General features: G+C 42.2%; 1 protein-coding gene, 1 long non-coding RNA gene and 1 other non-coding gene across 14 annotated transcripts in view; 1 reads left to right on the top strand and 2 right to left on the bottom strand.

The window, feature by feature from the left end:
* Positions 1–25,368, bottom strand: part of Rgs6 (regulator of G protein signaling 6) — a 559,464-nt gene that overhangs the window by 231,132 nt on the left and 302,964 nt on the right. The window lies entirely within an intron of this gene.
* On the bottom strand, positions 9,703–9,800 carry LOC116081361. Its single transcript, XR_004114851.1, has one exon. It is a non-coding gene; the product is annotated as a small nucleolar RNA SNORD23 (small nucleolar RNA).
* Positions 22,589–23,175, top strand: LOC116079902. Its single transcript, XR_004114203.1, has 2 exons — positions 22,589–22,643; positions 23,027–23,175. It is a non-coding gene; the product is annotated as an uncharacterized LOC116079902 (long non-coding RNA).

The raw sequence follows: 25,368 nt of genomic DNA, 5'->3' as shown, positions 1-25,368 counted from the left end.
TCCCCAAATCTCATATTTTTCTGCCTTGGTCTGAATAATAGCTCAGCTTCCCTGCTTAGCTAGCCACATGGGGTGACTATGCTCTCAGAAATTCCATTCTGGCTTTTGTTTCTAATCTCTTAAGCAGATGTTTATAGATGCGCTTGCTTCTGGAAAGTGAATTTAATAAATTACTAAGGGCATGCAAATATGACCTGCATATGTAAATAGTTCCCAAGGAAAAAAAAATAATGATGCTGTGGATTGAAGATCTGAAGAGAAGCCTGAGGCTGGATGGGCTGAGAGCCCAATGTGATGCCTTACGTAGTTTCTGCTAGGTGTTGTCAAGAGTACAACAATGCCTCCCACCACACTTCAAACACACAGAACTGCTCCCAGGAAGGAAGGTAATAGCTCAGTTCAATAGAACCCGGAGGAAGGTTCCATCCGAGGAAGCTTAAGGCAAGGCACAGGAAGTTGATTCTGTTTTCAAATTTTCATAAGGTAGGGTGACTTCTGTCTGCTTGTCTAATGGGAAGTAGCCAACATGACGGAATTGCCTCATTTAGGATGGAAAGGGCAGAGCCAGGCTCTGTCCCAGTCAGCTGCTGTGTTGTCAGGCTGGCATCCAGTGGGGATTTTTTTGACCTTCCTTTACACATTAGCCGAGTGGCTAGAAAAGGAAACTCATTTTTAAGAGTGTTTAATGTAGCTAGGAGCTTCTGTGGTCCTGCCAAAGAGACATAGCACAAGCTTGCGAACTAACACTGTGTGCAGGGAAAGGGAACACTGCTCCTTCCCATTTTCCCTTTTCTCTTGGGCATGGCTGCGATGTTTGGAGCCAAAGCTTCATGTGACCATGAAGGAGAAGCCAGGAGAGCAGCTGATAGCTGGCAGTCAAGAAACTGTCAGAGGCAGCGATCGATCCACACTCTTATTAGAAGCACACACCCCCACCCCACCCAAATATACACACCAGGAGTCAGAATTCCTGTTACTTTTGGAGTGAAAAAATACATTTGCAACAGATAACAGTAACCACGTACGAAGTTAGTTCAGAAGGAAAAAATACATGTAGCATACTCAGATTCGTATACATTCCTTTGTTAACCATGAAGCTCAGCATCAGGCCTACAGAAAATATTTGGTTGCTTTATTTAGTGGAAATGCCCAAAGCCAGGGAAAGGAAGATTTGAAGTGATTTTATAACAAACCTGCTTCAGCCATGCTTCGATCAAGGGGAAACTGCAGGGTTTTGGTGTTTCGCTCTAACTCCATTTTCTTTTGCTTATTTTCCTTTGCCTTTGTTTATTTTCTCTGCCCCTTCTCCTGCTCCCTGCCCTCCATGGATCACAACTCTAGAACCTTCTCATACATTATGACATTGTTATTTATTTTCTCAGTGTTGTCTTTGAGAGAACTTGGGAAACAGGCGCGAAGCAAGGTTTGTGCTGGTTAACCATCCTCTCTCAATTTCATCGCTTGGCCCTCTGGTTTCAGGGGTGAGGGGCTCTGGTAATCAGAGGGAATCAGGTGTGCGGGGCTGGGGTGGGGGAACAGCTTCCTGGGATGGGTGTTAAAGCTCTAATGTGGAAAGGAGAAAGAAAGAGAAAAGCAAGCGATCTGAATGTTTGCTAGCTGACAAGCCACCACTGTGGAACTTTGTGGAACTACCTGGTGGCTTTGAGAGCACGTGACCTGGGTAGTTGATTCAACCCTGTGCTCAGATGACACGCACTGGCTTTAATGCTCTTGATGCTCTCACCGCCTGCCATCTTGATGTCTTTTATGAAGCGTGGACAACAGACCTTTCTCTTTCACCCACTGCCATGCCCACTCGTCACTCCAGTGGATTCCGAGTGCCAGGCCTGAAAGCTTGTTCACGGATTTGAGGTGTGTAGCTTCAAAGGGAGCTAGCTAGCCTCCTGGAGTTCATTTCTTGGCACCTTGGCATTTCCTAACTCTGATGTGTTCCAGACTGGTCTCTGCTAAAGTCTGTAGAGAGATATGTGTGTTTTCTTTATTCAGGCATAAAGGCGCCATAAGAAATATTTTGTTATAGCTAAAACTGAGATTTAACATCGTTTCCTGGCCTCCACAGTGTTTCAATGATCCTAATTGATTTCCTAGTTGTTTTTAGCTTGGAATCTTTACAAGGGAAGCAGCCTTATCAGACAGGGTATCCCCAGAATTAGCAATAGAGGTCAGGCATTATTGCCTACTGATTCCCACAAGGAAGCTGCCTTATCAGACAGGGTGTCTCCAGAGTTAGAGATAGAAGTCAAGCATTATGGCTATCTGTAAACATAGAACTCTAAGAGCAGTGCCACACAAGGCAGATTGCTTTACAAACTAGAGAGTAGTTGAAAAGTTTCCTGAACTAATGTTTGTGTTACAAGCCAAACCATTCCCAGGAGCTGCTAGAATGGGATCTCCTGGTGCTTTACCTGCTTCAGACCAAGAGAGTTTGCTTAGAGCAGCCATGATAGCCCAGCGGGGAAGAGCACTATTGCTCTTCTGGAAGGAATCATTTACACCTGGCTGTTTGATCTTACTGACTTTGATGTGACCACTACCTGCCTACATGATCCCTGACATTCACCCTGTTTCTGTATACTATATAAGCCTGATTTTCACTTTGTGCAAATACACTCAGATTCTGCACTCCCTTGTGTCTGTTTCTGTTTGTCACTTGCCGACTTCTTTGCCCACCAGGCCAGAACTCTTATCACCCCGAGGAACAAGGGGTCCCCACAGAAACCCAGTCCGTGGCAACCCACAGTGCTTTGCAAGATAGACAGCATCTCTAGAGTGTCATTTGTACCATTTTCAACCATCGATGCCCCCAGGAGAGAGATGACAAGATGCTAACCCCACATGAAGAAAGGAGGCATCAAGTGCTGATGAAGGTTGCCCAGATGAATGCTACCTAGCAAACCGGTGGCAAAGCTAAAGGCCGAGCTCAGACCCACACAGTTCCCAGGTCATTTTAACTTCGAGGCCACTCTACATTAACACCAGTGAGTTTGCTTTAGATGGAACCGCTCAGCTCTGTATCTGGAAAGCAGAGATGTTAGGCTCCTCTAAAGTAGTCATCAAACTCAGTGAATATTAGTGACATGGATATTTCTTGGTGGAATGATGCATGCTAGGGAATCCTCAGGAAAAGTGGCTCTAGGGCAGTGGTTCTCAACCTGTGGGTCCTGACCCCTTGGAGGGTCTTATATCAGATATCCTGCATATCAGATATTTACACCACAATTTATAACAGTAGCAAACTTGCAGTTACGGAGTGAGGAACTGTATCAAAGGGTCTCAGCATTAGGAAATTTGAGAACCACTAGTGTAGAGCTTCAGTGGGTGCATTTCTATCAAAACTCCAAAACAGTGTCTGTCAAGGAAAACCAGAGTTGGAAATCAAACACCAAAATTAAATACTCCAAAGTAAGCAAACAAAAAGCTCATGAACCAAACTGAGAAACTCTATATTTGTGTAAATGAACTCTGCGGGATGCAGCTGTGTGTGGCATGGGCAGAGCCAACCCTAAGACTTCAGGCTGTCTGGGTCCACACCCTTCTGTGGGCATCCATGTCACCCAGGAATAATTGATGATTTTTCAGCTGCTAGAACCCCTAGGACTGGAGTTTTGGACTGGGGTGTTTTCAGATGGCTGCTTCAAGTGTATGAGGAAATTAATGTTGACCCCTGGTTTAACCAGGAAGTTGGCAGCAGGACTCTACACTTTCCAACTATAGCACTGAAGGTCATTCTTTTTCTTCTCAGGAGTGACAACTCTGGTTTGTCACTGTTCTAGAATCAAGCCAGAGTTTTGTATGCAAATTAACTGTACAGCGGTGATTGTAAAAGAGTGCAGCTGTGGACCTATTTAAACTACTATGACTGGAGCACTTTGAGGATGCTCTGGACCTCAGAGATGCTTTTTGTCTTTGTCATAGAAACAAAAAGGACTGACACAAACCACAGGAAATGCCTATCCTGGGCTTGGCTGTAATACATTTATGCTGGATTAGTTTAGTATTAAAAAATAGAATAGTGACAATATTGGTTTTTTTCTCTCCATTTTACAAAAGGGGGCTCTCAAGTGGCAGGATTACCCACCCTACTTTGATGTTTGTGTATTGAACATTAATAATCTGAGCATGTTTCTCTCCCAGGCCAAGTCTTATTAGCATTTACTTCTGACGTTGGTTATTGCCAGTGAATTATTTTAAAAATGTAAGCGTCAGAGGCGGGATAAGAAGCTCACAGTGTCGTAACGGAGGTTATTACAGGCCTTTAAAGATTGGAAATCGGCAGAACCGGTTGTGCGTGAGACTCTTTGCTTCTGTTTCGCTTTTATTAGAATACTTTTTGTGGAGCAAAAGGGCCGTTCCCTTTGTGATAGGCTTTTGTGTCAGACCTAGAAAGCATTAGCTGTGCTGTGCCCCTATGAAGGCTGGCACTACAGACGGCCCACCTTCCCTCTGCACAGATCTCTTCCTTACTCACTAGGGCAGCGGTTCTCAACCTGTGGGTGGAGACTCCCTGGGGGTCACACATCAGATATTCTGCATATCAGATATTTACATTACGATTCATAACAGTAGCAAAATTACAGTTATGAAGTAGCAATGAAATAATTTTATAATTGGGGGTCAGCACAACATGAGGAACTGTATTAAAGTATTGCAGCATTAGAGAGGTTGACAACCACTGATCTAAAGAAGTTTGCTAGGTAATTGGGACACAGCAGGTGCTCTCTCCTGAAGGATGCCTGCTGGAATCAGGGGACCGTAAAGGAGGTGTCTGGTGGACAATCTTTCCCCAACACTCTCTTGGGATCCGGGACTTATAATTCCTTGAGCATGATTTCCGACCTTCAGGGGAAAAGGGGTTTGGATTGTTAGCCTTTCCTCCAGCAGCAGCGGGAGTCTTTGAGGCTCAGGCAAGGTGGACTGTGTGGATGGAGCTCCCTGGGTGTAAATTATGTATATGAATGGGAAGGCAGCCAGCAGCATCCTGTGGAGGGACTCCAGCCTGCTCTGCAGAACCTGAAGGTGGGACCTGCAGCCAGAAAGGGCAGCCCATGCAAATTACTCAGACAACTGTAGCTTGCCAAGGCTTGGCTAAGTAAGAAGTAGGGGGTCAGCTTTCCTACTGCTTGTCTCCAGGAACTAAACTAAGGATGTACATTATCATTCCTAGGAGAAAATAAAGAAAATCACTCTAAGGAATGAGGGGCTGATACGGGGAGAAAGAGACAGGAGACTGGAAATAAGTACATTCCAGATCAAGACTCAGCATTGTATACGCAGGAGGTATCTTCAAAAGAAGAGGTTGACTTTTAGTTTGCTAGAACATAGAGGAGACACATAAACCCTCTCTGTTGCTATACGTGTTTCTCTGATGCCAGGACATGCTTGGCCATCGCTGACCTCCACTAGATATTGCACCTGACTTTGCCCAGGAGAACACAAGAGCTTGGGCAAGACGGGGCAAGGAGGGTGTGGAAGGGCACCAATAATGGATGCTCTTCTGTGAATAGCAGAGAAAGTGGGAAGGAGAGGCAAAGGAGATGAGCTGTCTTTCCAGAGACTTGGACAGCAGCGGGGCATCCTGAAGATTCATGTTATAACTGCTGGGGGAGGGGAGCGAGAGGAAGGAGCGTAGAAGACGCTTTGGAAGGAAGGTTGGTGGAAACCGGCAGCCATACTCCTGAAAATACACCTCTCCAAGGACAGATGTTTTCTGAGCTTGATTCTGCGGGTCACTGTGACATGGCAACACAGTTGGCTTGCAAGCCTGGATTCTCTCCTCCAGGGGTTTTGGCCAGGGATTTGAGAAGGCAGGCTTCTGCCATCTTTGTGAGTGCCTTTTTTGTCTTGAGCATGAAAGAGAGAACCTCCTGGAAAGAGCATGTAGCTTAAAAGGCTTTGCTGGGGCTTTCAACGCGTGTGTTCTTCCAGACGCATGAATTAATAATAAAATCATATTTATCAAGTGAGCAGCCTAAAGTTCACAAGATCGCCTGAGGACTAGGCTAGGGAGCTTTTCTAAGCCAAGTGCAAATATGCACACTACCAACCTTGGGCATGCTGAAGGATTAGAAGAGCCCAGGTGCAAGTCAGTTTGGGAGTCATCTCCTGACAAGACACCCAGTGTCTGTTCATTCACTTGCCATTCAGTCACTCACAGTGTGGGGATATCGAGAGCCCAAAATGTACTGACCAGTCTGCTACCACTCATGTCAGGCTCTGGGTTGGAGACTGATTGCTAACTGTGATTCTCAGCCTGGGAACCCTACTACAGTGTACACCACAAGGAGGCCGGGTATCCATGCCCTCACCTCCACATGCCGGGGTCCCTTTTCATCCCTGCTCCTCAGGGAGGGGTCAAGGGGTGGCAGCAGACTCATGATAAGCTCCTCTGGAATAACTCAGCTCTACTCTAGGTGTTTTGCTATACATTTTCAAGTGTGTGTGTGTGTGTGTGTGTGTGTGTGTGTGTGTGTGTGTGTGTGTGTGTGGTGTTTATCTCTGATATGAGGGAGTGAAGCACAGGGAACCCTGATGTAATATATGGAGAACCTAAATTAAGGAGTGGTCAAAGATGATCATATTAAGCAAATTAAGCCAGTCTCTAAAAGACAAATATGTTTTCTCTCATTTGTGGTTTCTGTGTTTTTAAAACTTATTTTACTTGTATTTATGTTTGTCTGTCTGTCTCTCCTCCTGTGTGTGTGTATGTGTGTGTGTATGTGTGTGTGTGAGAGAGAGAGGGAGAGAGGGAGAGAGGGAGAGAAGGAGAGAGGGAAGGAGAGGAAAAGGAGAGGGGGGTAGAGAGGGAGAGGGGGAGAGAGGGAGAGAGGGAGAGGGAGAGGGAGGGGGAGAGGGGGAGAGGGGAAGAGGGGGAGAGAGGGAGAGACCCATGGAGGCCAAAAGAGGGCCCTGGCTGGAGTTACAGGCAGGTGTGAGCCATATGGGTGCTAGGAATTCAGTCTCCTGTAAGAGCAACGAGGGGTGTTAACCACTGCTAACTGTTCTGCTCCTCCTAGATTTCATGTAGTTACATAAAATCATGTGTGTGTACATGACATGAAATAGAAGTAAAACTGAGTAGGGAACAAGGAAGGGCTAGGGATGATGATGATGATGAGATAGGGATACAGGGGGCAGGGGAAGTACTCACGTAACAAAAGCTCGTGCAAATGCCCTCCTGTAACCAGGACTACTACAGTGAAGATGCATAAGGAATATTTTTTTTAAAGCAAATATGAATCAAAATCAGGAGCCCATACTAAATAAAACCAAGTGTACATGATAAAGACTCCAACCCCTGAATCTGAGGTTGCTTGCTCTATTAATTCTTACTGAGGGGAGGGTCTTAGAGAAAAGCACTCTGAAGTTAAGTGAAAAGGCCTGGGATGGATGGACATCTTCTAGTCCATCTAGGCTGAGGGGCCTGAGGTGGGGACTCAGGTGGAGTTCTTGGCATCAATGGCTTTCTCTTTCTTATTTCCTTGATAACAATTCCTAGGTAGATGTCACACCTCCTTTTAGCTAGTGCTAAATACACATGTATGGCTAAATACATTAAACATATAAATACATGTGCATGGATAGCTTAGCCATAGGATTTATATTTATCATTTATGGCTAAGGGCTGTATTTGAAAATGTGTGTTTTACTTGAACAGATACTTAAATACCTGTAGTGTATCTGAGTAGATCTGAACAGACATTAATATTGATTAGTTAGTTAATAATCAGTGAAGTGGCCTCATGAAGAGCATTTCTTATGGGCAAGACAGAACACTGTTTCTCCAAGCTAGAACATTTTAGGGGACTGTGGAGAGCAGGCACCATAGACAAATAACTATACAATGGGGTAGCAAATAGAAAGTGGCAAGGGTCTTGAAGTTCAGAGGCAGCAAAACCAATGTCTGAGGCTTGGGACATAGCTTGGTGAATCCCTAACACCACGTGAAACCAGGCGTCGTGGTGCATACCTACAATCCCAGCACTGGAATGGAGTGCAGTGGAGACAGAACTTCAAGGTTATCAGTCTAAGTTCCACAAAACCCTATTAAAATAAACTAACCTATGTTTGAGAAGGGACTCCGGAAGAAGGCAGATTTGAGCTGAGTCCTGAATAACCGTGGGGTTTGCTGGGTCCTGGTGTCTGGACATGGCAGATACTTGGTTAGGATTCGGTGCTGAGGCACCACGGAGGATAAGGTAAAATCTTTTATCCTTTATGGAATGTCATCCTTAAGGCAAAGGAAAACAAGCCATGGAAGGACCCATCGGGGTGAGGTGAGGGGGCGGAGTGGTCCGATTAGGAGATATACGACTGCATACCTAAATGCTATGAAAATCATGAGATGTTCAATTTGTCGGCTAAGAATAGTTCCTGCAAAGAAATTGGAAGTCTAAACATTTCTAAGTTGCAACTGGGTAAGAAATCTCACAGGTAGACAAGGCCATTATGTAGACGTATGGCAATAGCTATAGTGAGACACATGTATAGTCAATGTAAACTAAACTTCAAAACACCATTCAGCATCATCAGGACCTTTACGGGCATTCTCTAATGAGGAAGCTTAGCATTTCAAAGCCTCCGTTCTCTTTGATGCATAGGTTTCCAGTTGCCCCCAAATCTCAGCTTTACTTTTCCATGGAGAAGATAACTCTAAAGTTCATTTAGAAAAGCAATCAAACAAGAAATAGGAAACAGCATTTAAGCACAGATAATAGCAAGTATTAGATGTTACACTCATGATGATTCAAATCAATTGTGTCAGTGCGGAAGAGACGGGACAACTGAATGTGGACCAGAAACCGTGTCTGTTAATAATTGATAAAGATGACACTGCACATTTGCAGGGAAAAGATGAATTATTCTTGAGAAGAAAATCAACTGCAAAAGCAAAGTTTTGGGTCTTTATTTCACACCTTATGTCAGCATAAATGTCAGGCGAATTAACGATTTAAGCGGAAATATTACACTATTAAAGCAGAGATTGAAACCCCAGGAGAATTTCTTTACATGATTACAGAATAGAAAACGTACCTCTTACCTAACCCAAAAGTCAGAATCCATAATGGAAGATACATTTGATGACAGAAAACAAAATAAAAATCTGGGCAGAAAAACCTACTACAAACAAAAAAATGCTTCCTGGAGTAAATAAGAAAAAGGGCAGAAAATACAAATGACTCTGAAGCCTGTGGAGAAAGGTGGCCTCTTACTGCCAAGAAGGATGGAAACTAAAGCCACAGGGTTTGACATTTTTCACCTGTCCACTGGACTAAGAACAGAAAGTTTGATGATTCCAGGTTGAGGAAGATCTGGGAACACAGTTTTCAAATTGCCTGTGGGACTCTGCATGGGAACAAAGTTTATGGACAGTTACTTGACAGCATCTATAAAAATTTAAGTGCGTATAGCCATGGATTCCTACTTCCAGCTTGCCAGAACTTACTTCTTCAGAAACTTTCCACTAAAGCCAGGCTCATGGTTATAGAACCAGAGCAGAAATCTGTGCACTAATAGGGAGCAAGCCAAAGGTATTTGTGTTTGTTCTACAGGATTCTGTGCAACTTAAACAAATGAACAAACAAACAAGTAAAAAAAAACAACAACAAACCAACCAACCAATCCAACAAAAGCACAAAGCCAAGCACTGTCCCCCAGTTTAGTTCTTTTTTTTTTTTTGCCCTGTGCCCTCAGTCCCCAGGCAATGGCCCAACTGGCCCAGCCCAGAGCAGCCATGGTGTCGCCCACAGCCCCAGCGGGCATGGGGGGTGTGTGGGGGGGTGGGGTGGGGGGACCAGTTTAGTTCTTGAAAGAACTGGCCCTGTGGCCATGTTTCTCCAAATTTTGACTCTGCTGTTCCTCTGGTTCTCTGCCACAGCTGCTCACTGACAGCAGCCTCAGATGTTGGTCTACAGGCACACCACAACTCTGTTTCTCCAGTCAAGGTTAGACCATAAATCACAGCTCTGTTTCACCAGTCAAGGTTAGACCATAAAAGTCCAGGTGCTTAACAAAAAAACCCAAAAAACAAAATTCTACTCCCTTCTCCAAATTAATTCGATCAAATGGTGGCCAATGCTGAAGCATCCAGCAAGCCTCCAATGGAGGAGAGTGAACCGTCTTTGCCTTGCTTCCCACGGCAAGCGTGTGGAGTTCACATAACCTTTAACTCAACATTTACTTCAGGCGACTTAACCCTTCTGAGTCTTGGGTTTTATTTAGCTGTAAATAAGGTATATCCTCTTTAAGTTTTGAGGAAATAGAATCAAAGGCATGCTTATGTATTGTTCTAAAATCATTTGAAAAATGCTAGGAAAAAAAATCAATAAGAACACAGGAAAGTCAGGAAATACAATCCAGGCATCCAATGCTCTTTCCACCTTTGTGTGATTCTTGCAGGGACCATTGGCTACAAAAAGCGAGCTTCCTGTGTTAAAAATTCAGCTTATTGATTTAAATGGTCTGATGGGCAAATTAGATTTGGAGTAAGTAGAAAACAAGAAATGGCTTTAAAAGCAATAAATGAAATGGAAAATTTGCTAATAGGAAAATATCATTTAACCCCAAAGCTGATAGTTTCAAAAAGATCAATAAAATTGAAGAATCTTTATTTTTTTCTAATTAAGAGAAAAAGAGGCAGGACATACCACTAACCTCAGAGATGTGGGTAGGGACATTACTATTGATTCCAAAATGTAATATGGCTGAGTGGTTCTTTAAGAAGGTAGATACAAGTAAATCGCTCAATGTCATCTGAAAAAAAAAAATATATATATATAGTGAATATATATGAATATATATATATATATATATATATATATATATATATATATATAGTGTGTGTGGGTGTGGGTGTGGGTGTGGGTGTGGGTGTGTGTCCAGAGAAACTGGGATCTTCACATCCTTGCTATAAGACCATAACCTGATATACTCGTTTTGGAAAATAGTCTGACCATTCGTCAGCAAACCTCTCCCTGATGAGCCAGCACCACTATGTATGTCCATTATTTTAAAAACCTTGTGCATGAGGGTGCCTACCAACATGTGAATTTTTAAAACATCATGCAGAGTAAAACAAGCCAGTCACAAAGACCTACATGTTCTGTAGACGAGCATCTACATAAGACTGTTAAATTGATTGTTGTTTTATATCAAACAACTTTTATAATACCTATTTTTATTGTTATAATATTTTATAAATTTTAAGGAATACGACAAAAAATATATTGTAGGTATTGAAGGGGAGGTCTATGGGAGGAGTGGTGGTACAAAAGGGGAACAAGAATGTGATTCAATTCTATTTAATTAAAATATGTTTTTAAATGTTAACAAATTCAGATAAATTGAAATCATGTAACTTTTTTCATCATAATGCAATAAAAGTTTTTAAAAAATCTGGTTTTTATAAATTAAAAAAAAAAAACAAAAACAAAGACCTACATGCTATATGACTCCACCCATGTTAAAAATTCAGAATGGGCCAATCTACAGAGAGCAAGCATAGAGGAGGTGTACTGTATGGTTTAGGAAATGAAAAGGGAGTGCGGGTAATGGTGCACTGGCTTCCTGTCTGAGTGATTTAAAATGTTCTCAGATAGACTGTGGTGATGTTTGTGCAACTGAATACATTAAAAATCCAGCAGTCCATATTTATTAAATTGTGACAGTGTGGTATGGAAAATGTAGTTCCATGAAGATGTTGTTAAGAAAGCTGATATGCAAAGTGTATGAACTAAATACAAAACATTGAATTCCTTGAAAGATGTGAAATATCAAAACTACCTAGGGTAAAATAGAAAACACAAATAGCTTCTTTATGAATGAAACTATAAAGGAAGTAATAATTCCCACTAAGAATAATTCTAGACTAGGAATTCATTGAAAAATTCTACTAGTGTTTTAAGGGAAAAAAATAGTAATATATATATATATATTTTTTTTTTTCATAAAAAGAGAAAGATATCCTCTCAATTGAAGAATTGATAAAGAAAATTTGGCTCATTTACACAGTGGAATACTACTCAGCTATTAAAAACAAGGATAATGCATTTCACAGGCAAATGGATGGAACTAGAAAATATTATCCTGAGTGAGGTAACCCAGAACCAAAATGACATGCATGGTATGTATTCACTTATAAGCAGATATTAGCCACAAAGTACAGGATAACCATGCTATACCCCACAGACCCAAAGAAGACGAATAACAAAGAGGGCCCAAGGGAGGATGCTTGACTCTTTCTCAGCAGGGTTAATAAAGTAGATGTTGGAGGTGGATGGAGGTAACTGAGTGGGAGGGGGGAATCACACATGTGTAGGGAGAGCAAGGGAGAAAGAACAGAAATCAGAAGTGGGGGCTGGGAGTATCTCTAGGACATGCCAGAGACCTGGAATGGGGAGAGTCCCTAGGCTGCCTATGGCGGTGACTCTAGCTGAGATTCTTAGTAGTGGGGAATATGGATTCTGATGTGGCTGCTTCCTGTAGCTAGGCAGGACTCCCATTGGAGGGATAAGGACAGTAACCCACCCATCAAACCTTTGATCCAAAATGTGCTCTGCCTACAAGATGCACAGGGACAAAGATAGAGTAGAGAGAGAGGATATGGCCAACCAATGACTGCCCCAAACTGAGACCCATCCCATGGGTAAGAACCAATCCCTACCAGTATTAATGATACTCTGTTATGCTTCCAGACAGGAGCCTAACCTAACTGTCCTCTGAGAGGCTCCACCCAAGAGCCAATGGAAACAGATGCAGAGACCCACAGCCGAACATTAGACGAAGCTCAGGGAGTCTTGTGGAAGAGTTGGGGGAAGGATTGAGGGACCTGAAGAGGACAGGGACTCCAAAGAAGACTAACAGAGTCAACTAACTGAACCCTTGGGGGCTCCCAGAGACTGAACCACCAACCAAAGAGCTAGCAAGGCCCCTTGCACATATGTAACAGATGTGCAACTTGGTCTTCTTGTGGGTCCCCCAACACCTAGAGCCAGGACTGTCTCTGAATCTGTTGCCTGCCTATGGATCTCATCCCTCTAACTGGGCTGCCTTGTCTGGCTTCAGTGGGAGAGGATGCCTAGTCCTATAGTGATGGGGATCAGGGTAGAGTAGTGGGAGAGTAGGAATTAGGGGATGGGGAGTACCCAGGGGATCCTTGTTCTCAGAAGAGAAGGGGAGAATGGAATGGGGGGAGGATCTGTGTGAGGGGGTACTAGAAGGAGGAAGAGGGATTAAACTGCTATATAAAGTAAATAAAGAAATAAATATTTTAAAAGAGAGAAAAGGACACATTTAGACTTATCGTACAAGGTTAGTACTAACTTAAAACCAAAGTAAACACAGTTACCACAAGTAAAGAATGTTAATTACAAGTATCTCTCATAAGCACAAACAGAGAAATTACTAGGACAAGCCTTAAAAATCAAACAGACCAATATAGAGAAAGAAAAAGGGATCATGGTCAAATGAGTTTCTTCTCAAGAAAGCTGCTTTCCATCCCACACCAGCCAACGCTGCTGTAGATATGAGTGGATTAGATGGAATAAATAGATGACCATCTAAATAGATGCAGAAAAAATACTTTAAGAAACTCATAATAAAGACCCTATAAAAGGGCATAAACTTCCAATATAGTACTACAGTGAATTGAGATTTTGTTCAGCTAAGTGTAGTTTAGTTCTGCCTCATAGCAACTACAAACTATTCTATAAGACAGATAGGGAAGGGCACATATATATTACAATACACTTTACAAAGCTATACATAATAATAGTTAAAGACGTAAGCAATCCATGAACCCTATATAGAAGTAAAAGTTTATGAAGATAATCCTCAAAAATAAAGTGACAAATGCAACCACAGTGCTGTTTATAACAGCATCAAGACATTAAGTATCTATGTAAATTTAATGCAGGATATACATGGCATTCATTCATAAAACTGTAAAATACCACTGAGAGAAGTAACTACTGCGCCAGTAAATGAAGAGGTACACCATGTTCAGCAACCAGGAGACTTAATGCTGCTAGCCTGTTGGTTCTTCCCAGACTTGGAGGTCCTACCAGATCCCAATGAATAATTTTGGTATCTGTTTTGTAGAAATTGATATGTTGATTCTAAAGTCCCTACAGAGCACAGTATTGATGAGAAGAAAGAGATGGAGAACAAGGAGATAAAATAGTAAATTACAAAGACATGGGTATGCATGGGAGCTCACACCTTTATGTGAAGAAATCAGATTCAACCAAGATGCCTGGCTGAAAGAAAATGACTGGTTATCTATATGTAAAACAAAGACAAATTTTAATCCCAACCCACTGTATGTGTGTATGTGTGTGTGTGTGTGTGCACACATGTGTGAGCATGTGCACAGGCACATATATATTTATTCATATATATACATTTCAAGACAGATCATAGATATAAATATATACACTCTAAGTATAAATCTTCTATAAGAAAATATAAATGAATGCTTTCGTGATTTAGTGGGGGAGATTTTTCCCAAACACAGAAAGCAATAACTATAAAAGAAAAATGTCTCCAAATTGAAAACTGCTCATTAAAGCACATTTTCAATAAACCAGATTCAAAACTGGGAGAAACATTTGCCAAATTTTAATAGAACAAAGACCGTTTATCCAAGATATATGAGAAACTCCCACCAGTGAGTAATACAAAGATCAGTTTTGCCGTAATTGAAAGGGTAGAAAGTTGGGTGTTTCACAAAATACAGAATGATGGCTGGCAGGGTGTGAGGAGGCATTGGTCTTACCACTCAGAGGGAGATGCCAATCAAAGCCATGGTAAGATGCTGCAACCTATCCAGCAATAAAAATGGAGAAAATGTAAAGAGCCAAGGATGTCAAGGGCTGGGAATGAGATGCAACAACAACCAGAGTGTAAAAAGGACCCCTATTTTGGGAAAGTCTTGATATGTATATGTGTATATGTGTATATGTATATATGTGTATGGGTATGTATACACACATATGTATGATTTAAACGATATACATTTCTCTGATCTCATAAAATTTGCATTTGGTATTTAACTAGAGAAATTTAAATTTTGGGGAATATATGCTCCAAAATGTCCCAGATAAGAATTTCCCAGTAGCCTTTTCATACTAGCTAAATATTAGAAACAACCCAGTTGCCCACCATGGGAGAAGGGGTAAACGGTGGTACATTCATTCATACAAGAGAACAGTACTTGAACATAAGCAGGAACGCAACACTGATACATGACATCATCTGGAGGAATTCTACTAAGTGAGGAAACCAGATACAAGTTAAGGCATGAGCTCATTTATACAAAATTCCAGAACTGAAAATTAAGTGTGGTAACAGACATCCAATCTCTAGCTGCTTTATCTGAACGGATAGTGGGAGGAGTTTCTGGGGCAATAGACGTAGATTTTGACTGAGTTAGTGATTACGGGGTTTGTCAGAAAAGATCAAACCACTTACTTAACAGCATCCCATGTGTTTCTTGGTATGTAAATCTACCTCAGTACCAACTGATAACTGAAAGGTCACCCAGCTCGTTAGCTGCACATCTGGTGTGTTACTTTGTTCACACAGGAACAAGTGGCAACGGCAGTCTTCCCCTGGTGTGTGCTTCTTTACCCTTCCCACTGTCTGCTTAGATGCAGTGGAATGTCAAATACAAATGCTACAATAAATAAGCCTTGCAGTTCTACAGTATAATCTACAAAATCATTCCAAATACATATACAATAAAGAGTTGATAGTGGGGCAACTGAAAAGTGTTCTTTATACCAACAAAAGCTGGTACAGGATGTTATTATCCAACTTGTGGCTTCAGTTGTCACCTATAGTGTCCAGCTCACTGGTTTGCAAGGTCCCCAGGGGCATTGTAGCAGCCACTTCAGGTAGGCAGAGCTCTGGGGAGGGGAATAGGGAGTGTCAACTTTGGCCTTTCTCATCCCTAGTTGTACCAGACAGGCTGGCTCTTTTTAGCTGCACACATTGGAGCTTTATGTAAGAATTTCTTTGGAGAAGAAGATTCTAATGTTAAAATTGGAAAAATTATGCCTAAATTTTCTTTCTAAAAATTTTCTTCCCCCTTTGGATATGTTCTACTGCTTTACACTGAGGAAGGGTGGCTTAAATCACAATTTTTAAATAAGACAAACTTTGTAAAGGGACTATAATTTTTGCAATTAAACAGCAATGAGAACCCCTAACCAAGGTCAGACAAGCTGGCATGTGCATGCAATCCTGCAGGAGGGTCAGAAGTTCAAGGCTATCCTGAACTGCACAGTTTAAGGTCCTGGGTGAGAAAAGAAAAGGAAGGCTCTGTCAGTCTCTGTTTTGCTGTAAACACCCAACACAGACAACTCAAAGGCAAGGAAGGGTTTACTTAGGCTCCCGGTTTCAGAGGTCTCAGGCCACAGTTGCTTGGCCCTGTGTGGTTGGGCAGAACACCATGGTGGTGGGGAGCAGGCGGTAGAAGGGACTCTTACATTGTGGTATATAGGGAGCCTATAGAGGAGGCAGAAGGGCCAGGGATAATATGTCCCTAAAGACCTGCCCCTCAGTGAGCCACTTCCTCCTGCTAGTCCCCTCCCCCTAAACATTTCAGAACTTTCCAAAGTAACTCTATCAGCTCATGTCCAAACCCTCAGTTCTCAACACATGAACCTTTTTAGGGGGAGGACATTTTCTATCTATCCAAACTCCAATGATGTCTGATAGACACCTAACCAAGTAGCCTCACTCTTCAGAGGACTCTCCTTTTGTGGAACAATTACCTGGTGGACATCTCTGTCAGGTTGTTCCTACCAACCACTCCCAGTCCTAGTCCCAGGCTACTGTGGTGATGCTTAAGCTATGAGGTGCTACTGTGTTCAGTGACAGGTAGATCAAAGGTTGACCTTATGATGAGCCCAGAAAGTCAAGACCATTTACACAGACCGTGTTTAAGCAGAATTCGATGAAACTAGTTTCAGAAGCCCCTTCACGAGGCCGAGAGAATGGGTTTCTACTCACTGTGAGCAAATGGCCCTAACTGATGTGCTCCCACTGAGTGTCTGTGCACTGCTGTGTTTACAGACTGGTGGACACCAACACAGATGTAGAACCTACTTTTGAAAACAAGCCACAACTGTGAGTGCTGGACACCTGTTTGTAAACTAATTGTGAGAATTAGCGTTAGGTACCAAGCTTGACTGGACACAGATGCCCAGCTGTTTGATCAAACTTTATTCTGGTGCACCTGTGAGGCTGTCTCTGGAGGAGGTAAACATTTGAATGGGTAGACTGAGTCAGGGCAGATTGTCCTCCTTATTATATATTGCTTTTGGTAACAACCACTAAAGAGACCCCATTCATTAACAGCACTAAGAGGAGGGGGGCGAAAGCTCCTGCCTCCAGATGCACAGCAGCTCATCCTGTGTCCTGAACACTTGGGTATTTGCACTGTATTTGAAGCCTCTGCTCTCCTTTTTCCAGGCCTTGGATTCACACTGCCAGCTCTCTTATGTCTCAAGCTTGCAGACTCACATTGTAGACCTTGGGATTTGTTGGTACTATAATGCCTCCTGATAAGTCTGTTTTCTTCAGACATATATGTACACATGGTAAATATGGTAAATATGACATATAAATATATACCATATTTGAAATGTGCATAAAATATACATAATAATATAACAAGCAATACATCTGCTAACATGAAAGGATTTGTGGTGTGTGCCGATACTCATTGAAACAGTTCTCTCCCCTTTATCTGTTATAGTGATTTACATGGTTTCAGTAAAGCTGTGATAAACCATGATCCAAAACTATTAAAAAGAAGATTCACAAAGTTTCATTTTATGCCATTTGAACAGCATGAAGAAATCTAGAACATTTTGCTCCATCCTGCTTAGGTACAAATTGTCTTTTTATCCTGTGTATATACATGCATACGCTATCCACCCATTTGTCATACAGTAATGTTCTTACCCACGAGGCTGACCGTTGCTGCATGGCCCTGCTTATGTTCAAGTAATGCTGGCTGTTTTTAAATGATGGTCCTACTCTGTATGGAAAAATATCATGCTGGTGATTTAGAAATAGCAGCAAAACAACCAGAAAGTGCTGCCTTTTAGTGCCGAGGCGAATGTCCTTGGCTTGATCAGAAAGGAGACAATCGTAGGTTGAGTTGGCTACAGTCTACAGTAAGCCTCAATCTCCTGTCTATGGAATCATGAAGAAGGGAAGATGAATTGATGCTAATTTTTCTCTCATGTCTCGAATGCTTGACATAGATGCAGTGACCACAGAGCATGGCAGATGCCCACATCATCTCACATGATCACAAGGGCAGAGTACAACACACTGAGTATTTTGAGAGAGATTGAGGTAGATAGATAGATAGATAGATATATAGATGATAAATAGATAGATAGATAGATAGATAGATAGATAGATAGATAGATAGCAGGACATTTAGTAGCTTTTATTCTACAATGATACAGCCAGAACCTTTGAGTTATAGGTGCCCCTGCAGTAGGTGGGGCAAAGAAACTAAGCATAGCTTTAGTCCCTCTTCAGTATGGTCACATGACCATGGTTTCTGCATATGCATGATGGCCTTGCAATAGCTTATCCCAGCAATTGGCAAATGAGGACTTGGTGGCCAACCCCAGCCCATCAGTTCTTTCTGCAGGTAAGTTTACCTGGACATAGCCACATTCATTCCCTTTCTAATGTCTGATATGTTACCACAGCAGAGATGAGAAGCTGCAACAGAGACAACATAGTTCACAGAAGTGACATATCTATCTTTTATAGGAAAGGAGGACCTATTCACCGCCCCCCCCTGTCAGATCTCTGTTTATCTTGGTCCATATTTGAGACTAATGAACTGAACTTATGCTGGGTATAGAACATAACATCTTTAAGTGTGGAGACTGTGAGACATAGGCTAGTCAGGATTTTCTTATAAAAGAAGCATGGTGTGATGGCTATTGATTCAGAATATGTGGGGTTTTGACTGTTTCAGAGATAGGTGAAGGAGCAGAGAAGTGGGGCAGAGGGCAGAAGCAGGCCGAGCAGGAATGGAGGTGGGAAACAACCACACAGCTCTTAGTGTCCCATGGCGACATGGCCCAAGCCTGGCTGGAGAAGTGCACTGTACCAACTGCAGTTTTGGCAATGGGACTCGATCAGTTCTTCTCTTTATCACTTTTCTTTATTGTCGCAGTCACCGGCATCATACTCAGGGGTCCAGACTGATGATGAAGGACAGAAACACAACATTCTTGAATTCCTTACTCGGTAGTGGCTTAGCATAAACCATAGCATAGGAGGAGGGGTTCTGAGGGGATGTCACTAAGAAAACATCCTTCTGATGGAACTGTATTCAGGCAAATTTAGAAGTCAGCTATTTATTCAGACACAATCTCTAAGCCAAGCAAGGAATGGTAAAGGAACCAAATGCTGCAGTTTTGAAAATGGCCTGTAGAGGGCACTTTAGAACAGTCTGGTGGGAAAAGAAGTCCGCTCAACACAGAAGGAAAAGGGTTGCCTTGTTGGTAGGACTTTCTAGACTCTAGATGTGGGTGATTTTCAGAATCTCAGCCAGTTTTAATGCCATTGTTCCACTTGCCTGGGTTTTTCCTCTTCTTCTTCCTCTTCCTCCTCTTCCTCTTTCCTCCTCCTCCTCCTCCTCCTCCTTTCTTTTTTCTTTTTGCTATTCATTCTGTCCCCTTGGTAGTGGGAGGTGTGGCTGTCGCCTGGCCCTTCTGTGTGTGGCCACCAGGGAAAGTAGGGATTGTTCAGCAAATGCTTCTCAACACTGGCTTTGGATAGATAACTCTGGGGTCACAGTATTACAAAGATGAATAAGATACAGACCTAGCGTGTGAAAACTCTAAATCCAGTGGGCAAGAAAATCTGTTTAGACTTTTAATACAAAGCAGATGGCATACAAACAAATGACAATGCAGTTACATTCCCTTATATGGGAAGAGGGAAAGGACAGGGTAAGTGAGGGGCAAACAGCTGCCACCATAGCTTGCCTGCCAACAGAAGAATGAGGCTGTGGAGGCCCACACAGGGAGGTCACTAACAATCGTGGGCCTGGCCTTCACAACACAGGTAACGCAGTCTGGTAAAATGTCACCTGGGAGTGGACTGGCTTCAGCTTGGCTGGGGTTGGGGAGCTGAGTAAGGACTTGAGTGAACAGAAGAGGGGCTGAGTTGGAGAATTTGTGGTCATCTGGTAAAGAGCAGAAGTCAGAGGAATGTTCACCGCAACTGCCCTGTCACCCATGTCTTTCCCCTTGGAAACAGAGGGTCGTCAGGTTCTCCGTAGGAACCCGAGGCAGAACTTTTAGCCTTTGACATAGCTGAAGTTCAAATCTTTGTCCCTTTTCCACATACCTGGAAGCTACAAACCACCCAACCAGCTCTGATGATTTTACAGGTGAATGGACTTGCTTCCAATTAACTCTTTCGAAAAAGCTCTGGGAAGGTTGAGTGCAAACTGAACACCCCCTAAAAGGTATCAATGAGGGTCAATTTCTAACTAAACATATTTTCTTCCACTGCATACCTAGATCTCCCCACCCCTGGGCTTCTAGAGTGGATATAGTAACATTGTGAGCTACGCAAGGACTATTCTGATCAACTCTCTAGTTGACTGATCAACTAGAAAGAGGACTTGGGAGAGTGTAAATGTCCTCAAGTTGAGCCTCAGTGAAGGAGTTAACCTCACAAGGACCAGTTCAAGGCAGTTTTCAAACTACATTAAACTGAACAATGAGGGAGGGAGCTGAGCCAGTAAGAATAAAAACAGAAGTTAAAAAAATGAGCACCTTCTAAATTCAAATATAGCAGGGCATTGGAAGTGTGAGAGTCAGGGAAAGGGTTAGAAAAGCGAGTAATTGCATCAAACACTGGACCAGGGAGGGGACAGGTAGGATGTTTTTGTCCTGAGAAAGAGCCCAGGTTTTCTGAAGTCTATTGTGTAAGAACACTCATGATTTCTAAGCAGTCCAGCCATAGATTTTATGCGGCTATAGGACCCTTGTCAAGGAAATCTCTTCTACTCCCTTAATGGATTTTATGAGATGGATCTTCCAAGGATTTCTCAATTCCCAGTTCTTTGTGATTTTCCACACCAAAACGGACTTCTTGTTCATCTTTGAGTGAAAGGTTCCATTTGTCTTGACAGTGAAGAATAAACACATTTTAAATACCAATTCTCTTCATGCTTGATTTTTTTTATTTGATTTTATACAGCCTGAAGACTGACAGTAAAAGCCACAGTCCTGACAGGAGCGACCGGTAACTTTCAGCAAATGCAGTCATTAGGGTCATGTTTATACTCCTTGTCATCAGAGAAACATCTGCCTAACTAGATTTTCTGACTATGTAAAGTCATAACCATCTGTCCCCAGGAGATAATGTGTTCCACTTAAGTTTTAGAAGGACATGGAACTGGGAACTTATATTTTCTGTCCTAAGAGGGATATACAAACTGTGGCTTTCGTTTTCTGTCAAAAGATGCCATTGGAGGTGCTAAGCATGGGACCAGGTCTCAGCTTTGACTCTGGTAGCAAAGAGGTCTTGGATAAGTCACCTCTGTTCCAATGTTTCTAAAAGAGAAGCAGTAATACTTCCTGGGATGAGTGTGAATATGAAACTCATATGTCCTGACAGAGAACGTGCTAGTGGAGAAGGTGAGAATACTATTTAGCTGTGTTGCCTGGAAGGAAAGCAGCCTTTAGCCATTCTGCTGTGAAATGGGTATGGCATCAACAGACAGCATTGTAAGCAAGCCAGTCCTTATCCTGATAAACTTAGTAACACAAGAAGTTGGGGGTGGAATTCTCCAAAATGGCGACCACAGAAGCCAAAGGAAAGAGACTGGAAGAGTGGGTAAACAGAGATGTGGCCATAACACCTTTCAGCGCTCATACATCCACAAGAGACTAGAATGGTTTCCTGAACTACAGACTAGAGGGTAACACCACAGCCTTGGTAGAAATGCTTAAAGACCCATTAGAAAAGTGATGAACATTCCTTTCTAGTCTATTGGATATAAAGCCATAAGCTTCCTTCTAAAGTATGGGTTTTAAGGGCTCAGTAGAGCCCCTTGCTATCATCAGGCCTATGTTTTGATTCTCTGAGATGACCGTTTATATGTTAGGACAAATGGTCCCTACCCAAGCCTTGGGATCCAGATTCAGGTAACTCGATGTCAGTAAAACTGGAAAAATGGCTGTGTTCTAAGTTTTGTTTTAAAAGGACAGGGTGAGAAGGAAATCCGAGATAGCTCTGAGCCCACCTTTCAGGGACACCCATTGTTTAGCATTCTTTAGAGTGCTTCCTAGAAATGGCAGCTGTCTGGGTAGCCTGGTGCTGCTGTCTTACTCCTTATTTTTTTCCTCAAAGAATCCTGGACCTCCAGGCCATCACCATTAACATGGGATAAATCCTAGACTTGTCGCTTAGCACCCATCCTGTCTGGCTTCTCTCCAGCCTGTCCCATTGTGAGGTAGGAGTCTCTAACAGATCTAGGCTTAACACTCTCTTGTCCCAAGCAGAACAACAAGATTCCTGCTACCTCTGAGAACAACCTCCCTAGCCAATCTGTCCTAGGAGTGGAGGTAATCACTAGTCAAATATGCAGTCTATTTCTTGGGTCCCCTTTATTCAATGGTAGGATCAGGATTCCTCCTACATCTGAGAACAGACCCCATAGTCAATCTGGCCTAGGAGTGGCAGTAATCACTAGTCAAATACATAGTTTATTTCCTAGACTCCCTTTATTTGATCGTATGATCAAGTGAATTTCAGCATTATGGTATTATGGTTATCAAGCTCTCTACCACAGAGCTACATCCTGTAGCCCAGGAAGGCCTTGAACTTGTGGCCCCCTGCCCCTTGCCTTATCTTGTGAATGATAGGCCTGTGTTAACTGACCTGACTCAGAGGGACGATTCCTGACATATAAATTACACCTGTCATATTTCTGTAATGTCCTCACCAGTGAATTGAACTAGACGTTTGGGGAAGAATCTAATGTCATTCATTCTCGAACACTTCCGAAAATCTGAAGACAGTATTGCCCCAGGACAGAGGCCTGATGAAGAAAACTGCATAGCAGTACCAGGGATGGAGTTGAATACAAAATACTAACAGACTGAGTTATACACCATGACCAAATAGGATTTGTCCTTGAGACACAATGATGGTTGATGTATGCAAATTAATATAATACACTCCATTAACAAAATCAAAAACAAAATTACATGATCATCTCAATACATGTAGGAAAAAAATTGACAAATTCAGTCCCTGTTCATGATTTTAAAAGAACTCTCAACAAACTAGGCATAGAATGAATTTATCTCCATATAAAAGATGACATCTATGACTAGCGTACAGACAACATCATAATTGGCAGGCCAAAATTGAAGGCTTTTTGTCTGAATCTGAGAACAGATAAGAATTCCTGTTTTGACCATTTCTGTTGACATAATACTGAAAGGTCTAGCTAGGTCAATCGGCAAGAAAATGAAACAAGGGGCATTCACAACAGAAAGGAAGAAGGGAATGATCTCTGCCTGCAGATGACAGAATCTTATATGTAGAAAGCACTGAATATTCAACAAAATTTAAATGATTTCAGTGGAACTGCCTAGTACTAAATCAAGACTCAAACTCCAGCTGCATTTTTATGCATCAACAACAAGCTGTCTACAAGGAAAACTGAAAAAACAATCACACTTCAACAACATAAAAAGAAGAAAATTTAGAAAAGGATACAGCTCAGGAGGGGAAAGGCTTACATGCTTAGAGCTACTGTGAAGGAAGAAATATTGATAAGAACTGTGAAGGAAGACACAGAGAAAGAGACATCTGACATTCATGGGCTGGAAGAGTTAGTACTGTTAAAATGTCCACACTGACTAGAGCTATTCATAAATTATTTAATTTGTGTCTACAAAATCCTAGTGGCATTCATCCCAACAACAGAAAAAGAATCCTGGAATCCATAGAGGACCACAAGAGAAACACAGAAATCAATAAATCTTGGAAAAGAATAAGGTCGGAAGCATCATGTCCAGCAGTTTCAAATACACAACAGAGCTGTGGTGATCAAAATAATGTAACACTGGCATAAAGACAGATGGGCTGATAGGAAGGGACAGACAGCTGAGACATAAACTGTGGTCAAGAATGCACCTTTGGGAGGGACATCCACCCCCACAAAACTGGATATTCACAGGAATCAAAGGCCAATCTCATACCACACCCAAGTTAGCTCCACGATGGCTCAGTTTAAATATAAGTTGAGAATCGATGAAACTACAAGAAAAAAAACTCAGCCATAAATTAAGCATTGGGATGGGTATGTTTGAACGTGATACTGAAATTAAAGTATGAAGTAAAAATGCAGCCAATGACATCAAACTAAAAAGTATCTGCCTCAAAAAAATCATGAAACCAGCCAACCAACCAACCAACCAACCAACAAAAACTAAAACAGAACCATGAGGTAGAGAATGGGAGAGAATCTTTACAGGCTGTTGTGGCTGGTAGTGGTTAATGTTAAACATGAAGGACTCTGAAAACTCAGGAGCCATGAAAACACCAATTAAAACATGGGTAAATGACTTAAACAGGACATAGACGTGGGCAGATACCTAGGAAAAAGTATCCAATGCCACAGTATAAAAGAGGTCTTGCCTTACACCAGTTGAAATGTTTTTTTTTTTTTTGTTATTTGTTTTCTATTTTGTTTTGTTTTGTTTTTTCTTAAAAGGCAAGTGTTCCTAAAAAGGTAGAGGAATGGGAACTCTTGTCTATGTTAGTGGGGATGTGAGATGGTGCCCCTGCTGTGGGAAAGAGCGTTGAATGGCAGTGTGAGGCAGCTATCCCGCTGCTGAGCCCATGTCCAGAGTAGCTGAAATCAGAATCCAGAAGAGAGAGCTGCACTCCTGAGTCCCCTGAAGCACCATTTACAGCAGCCAAGGTACAGAAACATACCTAGATGCCCACTGACATGGATAGAGAAAGTATAGCATATATGTCCTGTAGAGCATTGTCTAGTCTTAAAACAGAAAGAGAGTCTGCCATGGAACACAGTGTGGATAGACTGTAAGAACAGTAGGGGGACAAATACTGAGCATCACACTTTTCTTTGAGAATTTTACAACAGCCAAAGCCATAGAAACAGAAAGTAGTAAGGTAGTTGGCAGGTATTGGGAAAGGGGAGAGATTAGGAATTGTCATTCATCAGAGAGAAAGCTTTACATTTTAAACTTTTTTTCCTTCTGTTTTTCTTTTCTCTCCTTAACCTTCTTTTCTCATTCCTCCTTTCTCCTC

The sequence above is a fragment of the Mastomys coucha genome, unplaced genomic scaffold (assembly GCF_008632895.1).
Source record: "Mastomys coucha isolate ucsf_1 unplaced genomic scaffold, UCSF_Mcou_1 pScaffold6, whole genome shotgun sequence".
Classification (NCBI taxonomy): Eukaryota; Metazoa; Chordata; class Mammalia; order Rodentia; family Muridae; genus Mastomys; species Mastomys coucha.
The sequence above is the reverse complement of the archived record's forward strand: the minus strand, read 5'-3'. Positions and strand labels throughout refer to the sequence as shown.